At 39.9% G+C, this 18,123-nt stretch overlaps 1 protein-coding gene across 3 annotated transcripts in view; it reads left to right on the top strand.

Annotated features, from left to right (window-relative positions):
* The window catches only part of MAP7 (microtubule associated protein 7), a 178,942-nt gene that overhangs the window by 598 nt on the left and 160,221 nt on the right, over positions 1-18,123 (top strand). The window lies entirely within an intron of this gene.

Consider the following 18,123-nt stretch of genomic DNA (forward strand, 5'->3'; position numbering starts at 1 on the left):
GGCCCCAGTTCCGGTCGCCCCTCTCACGCTCCACCTCGACTTTCCCACAACAGGTGGAAACTCGCCAGCGAGCGCGGGCGGGAGGAGGAACTGGGAAAACGCTGGCCGCTCCCCTCCCACCTGCCGACTCGGCTCTCATTCAGTTGAATGGGGAAATCGTATCTCCCCAACCAAACAGCCAGCCGGAAAATCCTCTGCCAGGTGCGACCGACAGGATTATCCGTTTCTGGCACCCCTCCCGCCTTCCCTGGTCGCACCGGCTGTCGGGGTCGCAGGCGCCGGTGGCGCAGCCGAGCGCCGGCGCGAGGGTCCCGCGGCGGCGAGCGGCGGCCGCCCCCGCCCCAGGGTCCGCAGTTGCGACCCGCTCCCGGGCAGACTGAGGTCGCGGGGTGGGGAGGGCCAGGGCTGGCTGCTGGAAGGTGGGGCCTGCGTGTGCGGGATAGTCGGACTCATACCTTTGTTGACATGAAAGCGCCCCCAGAGTTCGTGTTTTTATGCGGTCCATGCACCAACCCAAGGTAGAAGGAACGTCAGCTCAGGTGGTCACATCGACCCCCGTCCCCGACGGGGGACAGGTGCTCACATCTCCAAGACAAGCCGAAAGTTTCTTCCCCCAGCCCCATCTTGTATGAAGACGACGTTTCCACTCTTAATAGCTTTTTCTTAAGAAACTGACCTGCAGATTCTCGCCTCTCCCCTAGTCTCTTCTAGGTCGGGAAACCGTTTCTAGTACCTTCCACTTGGGATGGAGGCGATGAGGCAGTTTCTTATTTTAAAAAGAATTCACATTGCAGGCTTCCTAATTGCAATGCGTTTTCCTTACACACATAATCGGAAACGATCGTTTCCCTAAACGTGAGACCCTCCTGTCCCTCCAAAAAGACCTTTTTTAAAAAAGAAAAGACCTTTTGATTTACATGATACGCTTATTTTAACATGAAAGTTCCAGAAAACCTGTACCAATCTTTGGAAGTGTGTCTGCACTGCTAGGAGTTTGGGCATCTGAAGTCTAATGACTTAATCCTTTCAGCCAAATACCTGAGGTTAAGTCTGACAAGGTGTCTTGAACTTGTTTACTTTGAAGTCATGCTACTTCCTGTAGGGTGGTTTATTTTGTCTTAATGTGTTTGAAAGATTGGGCGATCATTATTTTGATTTGGGCCGAGGAAGGGGTGGCTAAGAGATGTCTTTGTAATTGTTTTATCAGACTTGATGGGCTGCATGCTCTGGGTTGGGCCCCTCCCCAACTGAGGGCAGCGTTCTCATTACAGTATAAATGGTTTGGTGCCTAATACCCACAAAGTAACTGCTTTTGAAAAAAGAAAAAAATGTTCCAGAAAGTTCACGCAAGCCAGTTTATAGTCAAACAAACGTAAACAAAAGAACCGTTTTCTAGAATCTGCACATGATCAACTTTTTCGGATACGAGTGAACTGCAAACTAGCGTTTCATTACCTGAGCAGGTTAACTAGTGAACTGGTCGTGTTTCTAACAATTAATATACAACTCATGTGACTATCAGTGAAAGATTTTCTTTTACGAAGGGGGAATTTAATTGGCTGCCATCTCCTTCATAGAAAAAAAATTCTTCCACGCCTTTGCCTAGAAACGCCAGTTTCCGAGGGACACATTTTATATATTGTCTTTTGAGTAATTGTACTTATGATTTAAGTACAACTTATTTGTGGCCCACATCTTTTTCCTATTTTTCTAGCCCTAAGTTAATGCTTTTGGTGTTCAGAAGTGTCTATGTGAGCAGATGCCAAAGATAGAAGAAAGGTGAAAATACGTATTTTTTTTAATCTAGGTAGCAATATTTTGAGTGAACAAGTAAGGAGTGCTTGAATTTTAACAATTTAAGAAGTTTTCCATATATTTAAAACATGTTACCTACGTCAGCATGTAGAACTCCAAGGTAGTGTTTTATTTTTATGAACATATTTCACATCGTACACATCTAAATGCTGCAAGTCATTTTTTTTTTTTTTTAACAATCACAGGTTTGCAGAGAGGTGGGTGTTTGGGGAGGAGGTGGGAACTTCTGTCTTTTATCACTTATCAAGAGGTGAAAATTGTTACTTGAAGTGGGAAGATTGTTGAGGGATTCATTTTATGTATATTCATTCATTGAGATTGGGTTATTGTGAGGTAAAGTACATTCTTAAATGTCTTAGTTTTTATAGACCTGTGCAAAAAATTTGGTGTAATTTTAAGACAGTTTTTTTTTTTTTTTTTTTGAGTACGGTTGACACGCAATGTTATATTACTTTCAGTTGTACAACAGTGATTCAACATCTCTATACATTATGTTGTTATACTCATCGGTGTAGCTGCTGTCACTGTGCAACACTATTACAATATCATTGCTTATATTTCCTATGCTGTGTCTTTTATTCCTGTGATTTATTCATTCCGTAACTGGAAGGAAGCCTATATGTCCCATTCCCCTTCACCCATTTTGCCTACACCCCGTTCCCCTGTGGCAACAATCAGTTCTCTGTATTTATAGGTCTGATTGTACTTTTTGTTTGTTTTTGCATGTGTTTTGTTTTTTAGATTCCACACATGAGCGAAATTATATGGTATTTGTCTTCCTCAGTCTGACTCATCTCACTTAGCATGATACCCACTAAGTCCTAGGACAATTTAGACTAGAGTTTCAGGTGGCTATAAAAATAAGACCTGTAATATTCATAAGTATGTAGATATATATGTGTGTGTCAAAGATGGGTTGAAAATTGGTGGTGTACCACCTATAAAATGAAACATTTAAGGATATTGAAAGGTACTATAGTAATCCCACATTTAAAGACCATATTTCTCTCAGCATATATTTATCTTCTACTTAAAAGTAGTCAAGTCACATTTCTTGTGGTAAAAGTTTTCATTTTTCTTTAGGATGAACAGTTTTTTCACCATATTTTTCAGTATTCAAAATTTTGAATATTTTTCAGTTCTCAAGAAATGAAAAAATAATGGACTTGGAAGCAAGTTTTGGATTTCACCACTAGAGGACATCAAGTCCTTCTTCAGGCCGTTATTTTGAGTAGTCACATAGATGGATGGATACTCACAAAACTGCCTCTGTCCGAGCTTTCTGTGTTCAGTGTTTTTATGCTCATGCTTGAGAGCTGTGGAAAGTGAGCGTGCACAACTCCTTTCCCAACTCGATAGCTTCTTTTTTATAAGCCTACTGAATTAAGATCTAATTTGAAGCAGCATGTGACTAATTCATGAGTAAACACTTTCATGTACAGGAAATAAGTTAATACCTGTAATCTGTAAGTTCTGTTGATACTCTTTTGGGGGAAATGAATTAGAACCTAGAATTGGGCTTTTCTCTCCTCAGCAGGCTATCTGGTGAGAGAATACGGGCTTTATTTGTGATCTTGGTCACCACCTTCACTGCATTAAAGTGATCTTTATGGTTTCACTTGGCTCAAAGGGTCTACAAATATCTGCAAATTAGCATTGTAAGTTAGGGACTCAGACTACCAATTTGGTATTTTATTTCAAAACGGTCTGAAATTCAAGTCCTAAAGTTCATGATGCTTCATTCAAGTGGCTAGATAACTTTTTTCCCCGTTGTATTGTGACTAGCTCTTACTTTATATCTTGTTAAAGAGGAAAGTGTTAGACCAAGCAGCTGTGCTCAGCAACATGGATTTTTTATATCAATATTTAGGCATGAGTGTGAAATACTTATATACATTGGTATGTTCTCTAAAAAAATTTTTTTTCTAACACCTTTGCTTTCTGGTGCACAAAAAATAATCATTTGAAAGGGAAAATTTTTTCAAATTCAAGTCTCATATTGATTTAAAAATTGAAGATATTGAGGCTTAGAATAAATTGACCAAGAAATATGTACCTTGCATATATTAAGCATTATGGTGGCTAGAAGGTTGACAAAGACACGCTCCTTCTTAGCAAGGGAAACAACTCATAAATAATTGCAGGTCATGAGGACTTCAGTGAAGGAAGAACTGCTTCTGGCTGTGGTCATTAGGGAGGACATAAGCACTGAAAAAAATGGGTAAATGATACATAAAGTTGGATGGGAAGGAAGAGAGGAAAAGCTACAAATATGGAAGCAAAATTTTGGTCATACTGACTCGTGTGAGCCTCAAGATGAAAGAATCCTAGATCAGTTAGGAATGATGATCCATGGAGGCCGGATTGTGGAGTGGTTAAAGGTCAAGCTAAGAGGCTGGTATGTTATTCTGTGGACAGTGGTGAACCGTTGATGATTCTTGAGAATAACAGATTTTGATTAAAACATGCTTAATTAGTAATTCTGTACTCATGAATTTGCAAGCTTGATTGCAGGGTCCAACAGAAGAGCTCAGATGTGCCTTTAACGAATGCAGAGTCCGTCCATCGTTGAAAGTCATTCTCTTCAGTTGACTTTCTGTGCCTTGAGAATGGTAACACGGGGTGGTGAGAGCATATGGGGAACGTCCATGGAGCCAGACAGATCAGCCAGACCTTTGAAGATCAGCGAAATCTGGATGTCTACCCAGCTGTTTCCCATCTCGAAGTAGGCATGTAGACTAGAGGATGAATTTAATAAGAAAGAGTTCAGCGACATACAGACCAACTCAGAGGTTCCTACAGAAATGGAGGCAAGCTGTTGGAAATGGGAAGGGAACAATTAATTCAAGATTCTGAGGCATGTGTGTAAGGATGCAGGTAAAAGGTGGCATTTAAGATTATACTCCAGGTTTGAGTGTGGCCCATTGGCTTAAGGGTGGCATGAAAGTATCCATGAGGAGGACCTGGTTTGGGTGGGAGAAACAGAACAATTTCTGTAAGACATGTAAGAGACACAGAGACATGTAGGTAGAAATGTCTAATGGGCACAGGCAGTATGGAGATGAGGGACAAAAATAGAGGCCAGAACTCTGGGATTCATTCCATAAGGGGATAATGACTGAAGCCGGGAGAATAAGGAGAGCCTGGAAAGAGAAACTGGAAAGGGGTGGGAGGACATTCAAAGTGTAGCAGGGGAAAGAGCCAATAAAGAACATGGGCAGAGAAGCTAAAAAGATAGGAAGGGCATAAATGAGCAAAGCAGGGGCGCCTGGGTGGCTCAGTCGGTTGAGCATCCAACTTCAGCTTGGGTCATGATCTCATAGTTCATGAGTTCAAGCCCCACATCGGGCTGTCTGCTGATAGCTCGGAGCCTGGTTCAGATTCTGTCTCCCTCTCTCTCTGCCCCTCCCCTGCTCATGCTCTCTCTCAAAAATAAACATAATTTTTTTTAAATGAGCAAAGCACACCTGCCAAGGGCGAAGGACAAGAGGTCAGGGAGTCAAAGAATGAAAGAAAAGCCATCACTGTGGTTACCGGGTAGTCACTGACCCGCTAGGAGAGGAATTTCACTTGTTGGTGCAAGAGTGGGGGATGAACCAGATTCTAAGTGATTAATAGATGGCCAGATGGAACTGATTTTGGAGACTCGCCATCAAATTTGATGGTGAAAGGAAAAAAATGACAAATCCTTGAAAAGGCAGAGGGCTTTTTCTCTCTTCTTAAAAATTACTTTTGCATACAGAAAATTTACTGATATTTCAGGTGTACAATTCATTGAGTTTTGCCAAATATATACACATGTAACCACCATTGTAATCCTGGTCTAGAAGAGTTCTCTCATCCCAGAGAATTCCCTCATGTTGCCCATTCAAGTCAGGCTCTCCTCCTACCCTCAACCCCTGGCAGCCGCTGATCTGTTCACCACGTGTCTAGTTTTGCCTTTTCCAGAGTGTCATAAGAGTGGAATCATACACCATGTAAACTTTTGAGTCTGAATTTTTTCACTAAGCATAATGCATTTGAGATTGTTGTATGTATCAATAGTTTGTTATTGATGAGTAGCTTGCTGTTGTAAGGAAGTACCATGGGTTGTTAATCTACCCACCCATTGAGGAGTACTGAGATTATTTCCCAGTTTGGGCGATTATAAATTATGCCGCTGTAAATGTTTACACCCAGGCTTTTCTGACTTATTTGAGGGAGAGACCTCAGAGTGGGTTTGTCAGCCCATATGAGAGTATATGTTTATAAGAACCTGCCAAACCGTTTTCCAGAGTGGCCCTGTGGTTTTGCCTTCCTACAGGCAATGTCTCAGTTGGAACTGCTCAGCATTCTTACCGGCACTTGATATTAAGTTTTGTTTTTAATTTTCAGCCTTTGCACCAAGTTCTTTGAGTAAAGCAGTATAATTGCCTTAAAGTGAAATAGTGCCCTTCTGGATGCTAAATGATGCTCGCTGGAATTAGAACCTCTGTGGAGATAGTGTTGCTCCCAGAGCCCACGTGTAATGCGGAGTTTTTATTTGGCTTTAATATTACTGTCTTCTTTATTCTTCCATGGTAACGATTTTCTGTGGAGTCTGCATTCTGGAGTTGATTATCAACAGCGGTGCCATTACACATCAGGTCCCATGCCAGTCCAAGTTCTCTGTCCCCCTTCGTGTCCCTCTTCCAGTCCTTTGAGAAATGGCTTTCCGAAATTTGGAAGGAATGCTGTTTCAGTTACAAAGCTGGGAATATTGGTCTTATATCTCATTTTATGGTCTTGGTTATTCCTTGTTGGCAGAATTTATATTGTCAAATTGACTACTTACACATCAGCTCTCAGTTACCGAAACGTACTTACAGTGTTTTGTAAAGATCTTGATAATCTGTCATTGGATGTTTTTTTTTTATTTTTTTTTTTTTTAACGTTTATTCATTTTTGAGAGACAGAGAAAGACAGAGCATGAATAGGGGAGGAGCAGAGGGAGGGAGAGAGACACAGAATCCGAAGCAGGCTCCAGGCTCTGAGCTATCAGCATAGAGCCTGATGCGAGGCTTGAACTCATGAGCTGTGAGATCATGACCTGAGCTGAAGTCGGACGCCCGACCAACTGAACCACCCAGGCGCCCCTCTGTCATTGGACAGTTAATCACTGAGCATGATCTGAGGTTCTATATGCTAAACACGTATGCTATTATGCTTACTCTTTATAGAAAATCCAGCTCTAGAGTTTGTCTAGCTGTTTAGCAGCTCAGTGTCTTTTGCCTTTTTTTTTTTTTTTTTTAATCCAGTATAGTTAAGATACTGGATTAGTATCCAGTTATGTTAGTTTCGGGTGTACAGTATTCTGTAGTTCTGTCCATTACTCAGTGCTCATCAAGATAAGTATACTTTTTAAAAAAAAATTTTTTTTTTCAACGTTTATTTATTTTGGGACAGAGAGAGACAGAGCATGAACGGGGGAGGGGCAGAGAGAGAGGGAGACACAGAATCGGAAACAGGCTCCAGGCTCCAAGCCATCAGCCCAGAGCCTGACACGGGGCTCGAACTCACGGACCGCGAGATCGTGACCTGGCTGAAGTCGGACGCTTAACCGACTGCGCCACCCAGGCGCCCCAGGATAAGTGTACTTTTTTAATCCCCATCACCTATTTCACCCATCTCCCCACTCCCATCACCCCTCCCCCCCCAACTACCAGTTGTCTATAGTTAAGTCTGTTTTTTGGCTTGTCTTTTCTTGTTTTTCTTTGTTCGTTTGTTCCTTAAATTCCGCATATGAGTGAGATGCTATGACCTTTGTCTTTCTCTGACTTATTTTGCTTAGCTTGCTTATAATACTCTCGAGATCCATCCCTGCTTATTGGCCTTTTGCCTCTTTAATATCTGTTTTCGCAGTGCTCTGAATTATAGTTTACAAATTTAAATGGCGTCAGGTGGTTTTTCTCTGTTCATTAAATACTGGTCTTCCTAGTATCTTGGAGAAATAGCCAGTTAAGAAAGAATCTGTAAGATTTTCTTGGGTGCGACTTTCAATTTTGATTTGAAGACGAATATATTTTTGACGGCAAGAACTCACTGCATCTGGCAGTTCCTTGTCCTTGAATCTCCTACAGAAATAGTTGTGAAAGAATTGTGGGGAATGCCAAGGAGAACTGACACACCAGACCAAACATCGCAGATGGACGTAGGAATGCAAAACTGAGCGGAAAGGAAGCTGAGAGATGTATTTGGTATATCTGAGCTGGACTTTGCATGCATTGTTAGTAAAATTAGGTATATTTAAATTGTAGAGTATTGAGATTTGGTATCTGAAAATTTCTTCTGTGACTTTTTTTTTTTTCTTAATGCTACGTAAGCTTTTTTGGAGTTGGCTTTCTGGTAAAAGGACCCATCCTTTACTATGGGATAACCTTCCACATATAAACCTTGTATCCCTGATACTATGGTGACAGTAGGAAATAGCTATATTCTAGAATAGGTTTAAATTCCAAGGTGAAACTCCAGAAAAGACCCTCTTCTTTCAGTGTCCCCACTTTCCAACACAAGGCCTGCTTGGGTGGCAGTAACTTGCATAATAACAGGCTGTAACAAAAACGCGTGGCAGCCTGTCAAGGTTTTAATCCAGGCTTTTGGTTCTCAGAAGCCCTGACCTAACACACCAAACAGGTGTGCCTCCTGCATTCCAGCTGGATTGTTTTCCTATTCAGGGTTGATGCTCTAAATTAGTATGATGGCCCCCTTATCCGCAGTGCTGGTCAGTTCATTTAAGTATAGGCCATTCTTGGGGCCTAAGATCATATTACTGAAAGATTGAGCTCCTGTGCTGCAGCATCATTGGTTCTCAATCTTGACAGTGAGTTAAAATCACCCAGGGACCTCTTAAATCTCACTCTGCCCCTGCTACACCTTAGACAATTATCCTAGAACCTCTAGGGGTGGGAGCCAGGTGGCAGTACCTTCTAAAACTCCCCCAGTGATTCCAATGTGCATTCAAGGCTGAGGACTACTTTCGATCTATTTCCTACTTAAAGCTCTTAGATTTGACGATAGTAGATTTCATTTGGAAGTGTCAAGTGTACCTTGCTTATGGAAACCACCTGGAAATCATAACAGCTGTTACCCTCAAGCCAGTGAATTTATTTTATCTCTTATTTTGCTCCAGGAATTTTGTGAAGGAAATGTAGATGTGAATATGAGTAGGAGTATGCTTGAATAGTAAAATAATGTGCACACTCATGTATGTATTGATGCACTTTTATGTATGAATGTGTTCAGTTAGATGGAAAGTTAGGTAATGAACTTCTTTCTTTCCCTCCCCCCCCCCCACTTCTGCCACCTTCTTCCTCCTTTCCCTCAAAACAAGAAGGTCAACTTCAGGTAGATAAAGTTTTTTGTAGCAAATTACATACTTTTCCCAGAGATTTTCTTAGTGAAAATCTGATCATCATCTCCTTGGCTCTGGAAACCACTCGTTTCTTCTGTCTGCCTGTAAATACTTAACACAAGAATGTCCTTCTCCTTGATGTTCTTGCCTTCCATCCCACGGCACAACCTATGCTAATACCTTTTGGGTTAATCTTTCTTTACTTCACCTCTCTTCATTCTCCTCATCAGTTGTTACTTGACATAAGGCTGGGTCTGGTAACCTCTGCTCTTTTCACGTTGTACTTTTTCTTGACAATGTTACCCATACTTACTTTTTTTTTTTTAATGTTTTTATTTTATTTTTGAGAGAGAGAGTATGAGCAGGGGAAGGACAGAGAGGGAGGCACAGAATCAGAAGCAGGCTTCAGGCTCTGAGATGTCAGCACAGAGCCCGATGCGGGGCTTGAACTCACGAACCGCGAGATCATGATCTGAGCTGAAGTTCAACCCTTTTCCGACTGAGCCACCCAGGCACCCCCACACTTACGGTTTCAAACATCACATCAAATTATGATCTCTGGTTCTACTTGTCAGAACCTCCAGAGGCACGTCTGAGCACGATTTACGTGTGTGTTTCAGGTTTTATGGTGCCATCAGTTGTGATTTAAAGCTTTTTCAGTGAGGGCTTACCTTTGACAGAACTGATTTTCTTTCTTTCCTTTTTTTTCCCCTCCCCCTTGCAACTGGTGTCTGCATAGCTATAAAAACCGGGGCCACAATGAAAAGGGCAGTGGGGGATACTGAGTAAGACTGATCTCTAAGGAAAAGAGTGTCTTTGATTTCCCCTTTGCCCCTTCAAGATTATACTGAAGCTAAGCGTGTGTGAAGTCATTTGATCTTGCGCCCAAAGCTGACTACCTAGTGTAGTGATAATGTTAAACTATGACTTTGTGCTAGGACTCAGGCCTGCTGTCTGAGTTCCATTCTCAGCTCTGTGGCTACTTGAGGGATTTAGAGCAAGTCACTTGGCCATGCTCTTCCTCGAATTCTTCTTTTTTAAAACCGGGATACTGGTAATGCCTTCATAGGGCTATGACAAGGATTAAATGAGTTGGTACATGTAAAGTACTTATAACAGTGCCTGACACAGCATGAAGTGTTGTTGTAATTATTGTGGTCACGGTTGTTAGGGATTGGTATTGCATCACCGGGAAAATATGGAATTACCCTGGCTTGCTAAATTTTTCCCTTAAGCAAATTTTTGCTTACAATTATAAAGTCTCAATGAGAGAATCCGAATGTAATGCTGATTCATACCTAATTGCAGCCGTGTGATCACGTTGCCACCAGATATAGTAAGCATCATCCAGGCACATTGGATGGTGCTTTTCACCTGTCAAAGTGTTGCACAAAAAATGTTGCAGTAGAAGGTCGCCTCACATAACCCTGTGACTTGCTAAGATTAAGTTGTGATTGAGTTAAAACCCATGCCAGCCTCTCTTGACTTTTTTTCATTTCTGTGGTATTCAAAAGTGTTTCTTATTACTGCATCATAGTTCTAAATTTCAAGTTCTTTCCTAAAATACTTGCCACAGAATTATTGCCCTTTAAATCATAAAGATGGACGTGTTCCATGACAATGGACTTCCCAGACTTATTTTGACTTGAAACAAATCACTATCACTTCATTAACTGTTTCTCTACAAAGGAAAATCTAGGAAGCATATACAACTAGCCTTCCATAAGGCTTTCATGAGAAGTACATAGTTTGGGTTTCTTCAAACAAAGTACTTACGCAGGGGTTGGGTGAGATAGGTTAAGAGGATTAAGAGGCCCGAACCTCCAGTTACAAAATAAAGTCATGGAGATGAAAAGTACAGCATAGGGAATGTAGTGAATAAGAACTTGTAAGTACAGTAACTACAGTTGTCCTGGTGAGCGTTTCATGATGTATATACATCACATTACTATGTCGTATACCTGAAACTAATGTAAAATTATATGCCAACTATGCTTTAATTAACATATTTTTAAAAATTCAAAAAGTACGCATGTTGAAATAGAAAAAGGATCAGTAATCTATTTTGTTTTTTTGTTTTTGTTTTTTGTTTTTTGTTTTTTTGTTTTTGAGAGCAAGAGAGAACATGCACACGGGACAGAGAGAGAGGGAGAAAGAATCTTAAGTAGGCTCCACATTCAGCTCTGAGCCTGATGCAGGGCTCAAGCTCATGACCCTGAGATCATGACCTGAGCCGAAATCAAGATTCAGACGCTTAACCAACTGAGCCATCCAAGCTCCCCTAAACCGTTTTTTTTTTTAATTAAGTTTCTTATGTATTAAATTTTAGAAAAGACTTCAAGTTGCAGAGGCTTATTTCCAGTGCCTATACAGGATGTTGGGACCAGGGTATATGAGACAGACCTTTCTCCCTAAGAAAATATCTTGTTCAACTTGTAATTTCAATTTTTATATTTTTAAAAATTTAACTTAATAAATCTTTAAATGTCACTTCTTCAGATGAATCTGGGTTTAGATGTTCTGAGTAATGCCTTTAAATTTTATATATGATACATAGACGCTGTGGTAATTGATTAAACCAACATGCTTTAAACCACTCTTAAAATATTAAGGTTTATTTATATTTAATATTTATATAAGCACATAATATATAATATAAATGTAATATATAATATATATAATAGATATAGTATAAATACATATTTATATATTATATATAATATTTATATATAAGTATATAATATTTGTATTATATGTAAGTGTATAATATGTATATCATATATAGTTATATATAATATTTATATCATACAATATTTACATTTCATATATAATATCTATATCATATATAACATTTATATCATATATATTTATATTATATATATATTTATAAATATTTATAAATATATATAAATATATAATATATAATATATAAATATATATAATATTTACATCATATATAGTATTTATATTATATATATTTATATCATATATAATATATATGTCATATATAATTTTTATATCATATATAATATTTATATATAAATATATACCATTTGTATCATTTTTCAGTAAAAATATTTTTATAAGTACTCAATTTGAATGTTTATTTTTGGGGGAGAGAGAAAGACAGCGAGTGCACTCACAGGTGGGGAAGCGGCAGTGAGAGGGAGACATAGAGTCTGAAGCAGACTCCAGGCTTTGAGCTGTCAGCATAGAGCCCGATGTGGGGCTGGAGCCCACGTACTGTGAGATCATGACCTGAGCCGAAGTCAGATACTTAACCAACTGAGCCACCCAGGTGCCCCAGTGAAAATAAAATTATTAAAAATAAGAAATACGCATCACTAAAATATACCCAGAACTTTCTTTTGCAACTGTGACTTCCTACCTCCTATCATCCCTGTGAGGATGTTCTTGTTGTGTATATAAAAAGGTATATCCAGGCGTGCCTGGGTGACTCAGTTGGTTAAGTGTCTGACTTCAGCTCAGGTCATGATCTCACGGTTCCTGAGTTCAAGCCCCTTGTCGCGCTCTGGGCTGACAGCTCAGAGCCTGGAGCCTGCTTGGGATTCTGTGTCTCCCTCTGTCTCTGCCCCTTCCCCACTTCTGTCTCTCAAAAATAAATAAAAACATTAAAACAAATTTTTTAGAAAAAAGGTACACGCATATGCTTTTAAAGTGGCATTGCATAAGTTGCAGGTAGAGTATCAGGAACTAAAATGCAAGTAGAAGAAATGGCTCCACAGTAAAAAAGCATTAAAATAGAGAAATGGGGGATGGAGCTATCTTTAGTCTGGAAGACCTATGAGAGGGCAAATGCCTTTGAGTAGAAAACCTTCATAATCTTATGACCCAGTGAACCTCACAGGGAAGAACACTTCCTTGACATCTTAGATTCAAGCCTTGGTGGTCCAGCTGTAACTAAAGTATACTATCACGATAGAGTGTAAGTCTTCAAGGAGATTTTGGAAGAGACGAGTACAGAATATCACATGGAAGAAGATTTTGCTAAATCCGGTGACTGGGAGCCCAGACACTGGTGAGCCATTCTGGACCAGTTGGGAAACGCACAAAGATGCCTTTTTTGTTTTACAGTGCATAAGTTATCTATTAGAGGTGCACGTATTTGGAAACCTGTTCATGGAACAACTTGCAGTATTGCAATTATTTTTAAAACAAACAGCTTTTGGTTCTATAAACTCCCTACTTTTGTTTGTAAACAGCAAGAACCAGGTCTTTTTCTAGTGAGTTGGATAAAGGCTGGCTCTGGGCTATGAAGGGACATGGGTATTTCTTGTATTAAGGGTTTCAGGGCTGATCTCTTCCTCCATGCCAGTCTGCAAACAGGAACCAGGTAATAAAATCTCAACCAAAAACTTGAGAGAGTAGAGAGAATTCTATTATGATTGTGACTGTTTCTCTACAACTTTGTCTCTGGAACAACTTTTTTTTTTTTTAATACATCGTTGATTTTAGTGCCGTTAGCAATGGAAGTGTGGCCACTTTGCCTGATGATAAAAGGCACAATGGTCCATTTGTGGTGTTTTAGGAAGTTTGCCAAGAGGTTCCTTTTGTCATTATAGTCCTCCCTCAGTTGTCTATTTAAAATTCACAGGAGTTTTAAGCAAGGGCTTAGAATAGAGATTCGAAAGGTAAAGGGGTTTTGGAATTGAGGTCTGAGATGTTTTTCTTTCTGTGTAGTGCCCACTAAAATCTCAGTGGCCCGAGGTCACATAAGACCAAAAGGGGATGACATTTCTCAAAAAATGTACTGGATTGCTAGTAGTATCTATTTCTCGGAAATTAATGTTTCCTATCTTTTTTTAAAGCAATTACTGATGCATTAGGAATCTTTTTGTTTAGGAGTTACAAATTTGGAAAGCTTCTGGGCTTGCCATTTAATCCTAAGTATACTCATCTCTTATCTGTATAATTTAGCTGAAGGCTGTCAGTGTTCTGGTTGGTTGCTGACAATTACACTGGATATGCTAATCTTTTCAGTGTGGACCTTAGCTGAATGTAAATTGACCAAACCTCAAAGTTCCCCACCATGATTTTCTGTTGATTGATTTCAGAACTGTGCTGAAGAATTGTATATAATTTTCTCTTTTGTCAGAGTTGGTTCTATTTAACCAGTAAGTGTAAATAAAGTTTAGTACCTCAAACCTTCATATACACTTTATCTTCTCATGAGAAACATGTATTATCAACACCATCCCCATCCACATATTTATATATATTTTCTTCTAATTGAGACAGTGAGGTTACTTCATGACAATAGGGAAGGATTTTTTTTAAATCTACATATCTGTACTTTCCAAACCACTTAATGTTGAGGCAACCAGTTGTTATAATGGTAAAAACGATTTGTTTGATAATGCTTTGAAGCTGACCTGTATTGGATTCTCAAAGAGCAATCATTAGTGAAAGGTAAGAGGATTTCATAGGTCTGCTGACCCCAATTGTATGAGTATTATCTTAACAGAGCATTGCAATACTGGAAAATGACTTCAGTAAATAATGTCCAGCCTATTCAGTGAAAATTTGACTTTTGATTTATAGCATGTTGATTTCAGCGTGGGAATGGAGTGTCTTAATCTCTGTGGGGTCACTGACCATGATGGTCAATTTTATCTGTCAATTTAGCTAGGCTACAGTGTCCAGTTATTGGGTCAAACACCAGTCTGAATATTGCTGTGAACGTAGTTTGTACATATAATTAACATTTGCAGTCAGTTGACTTTAAGATTACCCTTGATAATATAGCAGGCCCAATCCAATCCACTGAAGGCCTTTGGGGCAAAAACTGAGGTTTCCCAGAGAAGGACTTCTGCCTTAAGGCTATAACATGGAAAGCCTGCCTGAGTTTCCAGCCTGCTGGCCTGCCTTACAAATTTTGGACTTGCCAGCCTCTATAATCGCAGGCTGCCATTATTTCTTAAAATAAGTATTTAAAAAAAAATATGTCTATATTTTCTCCAGAGAAGTAGTAGTATTTAGTATCAGTAGTGGTCCAGTAGTATTTTTGATTCTGTTTCTCTGGAAAACGCTGACTGGACACATGGACCCTCAGAAAGAAAATCAGAGTTTCCCCCCCAGAATTATGTAAAACATTTAAATTACTTCTTAAGAGAAACTTTTAAATTAACTCTTAAGGTAAAAACAGGATATTAAACCTCTTGAAAAATCTTAATTGACGTCAGTTTTAATTTAGGGCATTTTAGCAGAAAGAATTAGAAAGAGTAGCAAAGCCACAAAAGATGGGATTGGGGGAAAGTCTCAGTAAGGGCTGAAATGAATGTTGAACACTTTGCTCTTGATTGGTCCAATTCTTCACTGGCCTAAAGACTTAGGGCTATCCCTCCCCTTAAAATGCCCATAAAGTAATAAACTGAATTGGCCTATTATTCTTTAATAATGCTCTTCACTCACAAACCTTTAGATCTCCTCTCTCAAGTTACAGAGCCACACAGTGATCCATCCTCAGTGAATTGTATCATTGAGGGAAAACTCGTATATCTTCTTCATTTTTATTCCCATCTTCCCTAGAGTTTTTCACCCCGATTTCCATTAGATTGCTGATAGGCGGCAGTGAGGGAAGTCTGCAGGCTGCAGGTGCAGAAATTATTAGTGTGGTCCTGTTGTAACCGGAAGACTGAGTGAAGCTTCCATTCTTTACATGTTTTAGCATTAAGTCAAAAACCTCTGGGGGGCATCAGTGGAATGAGTAAAACAATACAACTGTAGAGCCACTGACAAAAAAAAAAAAAACAAAACAAAACCGAAACCATGTGAAGTGTTAAGTAAGCACAGGCAGACTGTGACCGCGGGGGGAAGGGCTGTCTGAGTCTCAGGCTTTTTCTTTCTGCCAGCTTGTTTTCCCCTGAGCATAGAACTCGAGTTTCCGTTTTCATCAGGTCTTAGAGCCAGTTGTGGGATCAGAAGAGACTCTTAGAGACCCAAAAATCCAACCTGGACCCAGTCTATTAATGCAGCACCCTCATCCCAGTCAGTGTTCCTGCATGACTATCTTCAGTGATGGAAGGCACAATTTGTTACATTCTGGTGACTTCCAATCACCGATCCTAGTTCTGTCTTCCAGAACTACACTAACACTAGACATCCTTCCACATGTTAAGCTTTAATTCAGTTATTTTATTTCTCCAGATCTTGGCTTATTTTCTCCGGAGAAACTGTACCTTTTTTCCAATGATTCTCCTGTGTTATGGCCTAGAATCTTATAGTCCTAGGTTGCTCTCTTCTGAATGTGTTCTGATTTATGATCTCACTGAAATATCTAATTCAGACAATGTGGTCTGAGGACCAGAAAATAGAGAAGGTTCTTCCCCTTACTCAGCATGCTGGACATCTGCTGGTACCACCTGTGATACTGTTAGGACTTTTACTGCCTCATCACACCGATCACGTGTAGTGAGCTTGCTGTCCAAGGGCCCTCCTTCTTTGCAGCTGCTGAAGCTTGGGTGGGGTTTTCATTCTGTACCTGGGCGGTTGGACTTCACAAAGGAGATGTTCATATTTATCGCTACTGAATCTTTTTAGCTATAGCCCATTATTTTGAGCTTTTGATGATTTTGGAACTAATTCTGGCTTTCTCTCTACTTTATCTACAGATATAAAGCCCTCATTCTCATCTAAGTCTTTAATATAAACACTAACCACCTTTCCTTCTCATTGTCCACTTGTCCATGTTCTGGATGTTTCCAGGAACTCAGTATTCATGCCCATCCCCCTGAAATAAACCTTCCACGCTCTTTAACAAACAAACAAACATGAGTGGGTTTTCATTTTCCTCTTTGCCTTCTATCCCAAAGTCACCATGTGAGACACCTTCTTTCATGTGGACAAAGTCCTTATGGAACTGGTTTTTCTTATATCTCATTCCTCCTCCCTTCTGACCTGTCCTCCACCAGACTGGCCAGTCTGGGTCACACAATGCATCAGTCAGCACCCCTGAATGGCTCCCCTTGCCTCTGCTTGGTGGGAGAACATTACATGATCTGCCTACTGCCTCCACTCTGATGCCATCCCCCAGAACACCTCACCTTGCACCCTTGGTGTGTGTTTACCACTCCTAAAGCAAGACAGGGAACCACAGTTTCTCCGTTTTTTTCTCTTTCTAATGGTGTGGTTCAAAAAAATAAAAGTAAACCCATAACTGCTCATGGACCAGTGATGGGTTAGGTAACTTTCAGAAACACAGCCCTGGCTATCTGTCTGATTCTTCTGTTGAACCCAGCCATTGATTTCTTTTGCCTCATTTTGAATCTGTAAAATTGGATTTGTAACCTCATAAGGGTGTCACTATTAGAGGAGAGGACGTGTGCACATATTAACTTTTGCCAAGGAATTGAGATGTTCATGCAATGTACATTAAGTATGATCAATGGGAATAATGAACCGGAGGCCCAAGGGCATTCTAGCCTGTGTTTACTGGGTTAAAGTTCAATGTGGCATTTTGTAATATTCACAACTTAGTGATACCTAATGTTTAGGGAAGAGTTTTAAAGAAAGCTTGGTATCCACACCTTACATTCAGGTAAGTGAATCCTCAGGGTTTAAAATTTATTTCTGGTGGAGCAGACGTGCGAAAATGGGAGTCTGCTGGCACCACAAAGTGTTCACCACACGGTGAAGATTTATAGAAATGTTATAAAGGCACGGCAGGAACGTGGTACTTCTTGGTTTTTGGCACATGACTACTAGAGTAGTATTTACTGTTTCTCTTACTGCCTGTTAACAAAAGGTGGTAAAATGAAGATCAAAGCAAACCTGCCTTTTTTATTTTCCTTTCAAAGGGTCAGTCTTGTCTTTGTGCAGTATTTCTTTGTCCAACAGCTAATTGTCTAATGCTGCAAGATGGCAGAATGTTAGGCCTTTATTGCCAAAGAAGCCATGAGGCAGTGTTCTCGTCCTAGGAA

Source organism: Herpailurus yagouaroundi, unplaced genomic scaffold, assembly GCF_014898765.1.
Source record: "Herpailurus yagouaroundi ecotype Mexico unplaced genomic scaffold, PumYag 198, whole genome shotgun sequence".
Taxonomy (NCBI): Eukaryota; Metazoa; Chordata; class Mammalia; order Carnivora; family Felidae; genus Herpailurus; species Herpailurus yagouaroundi.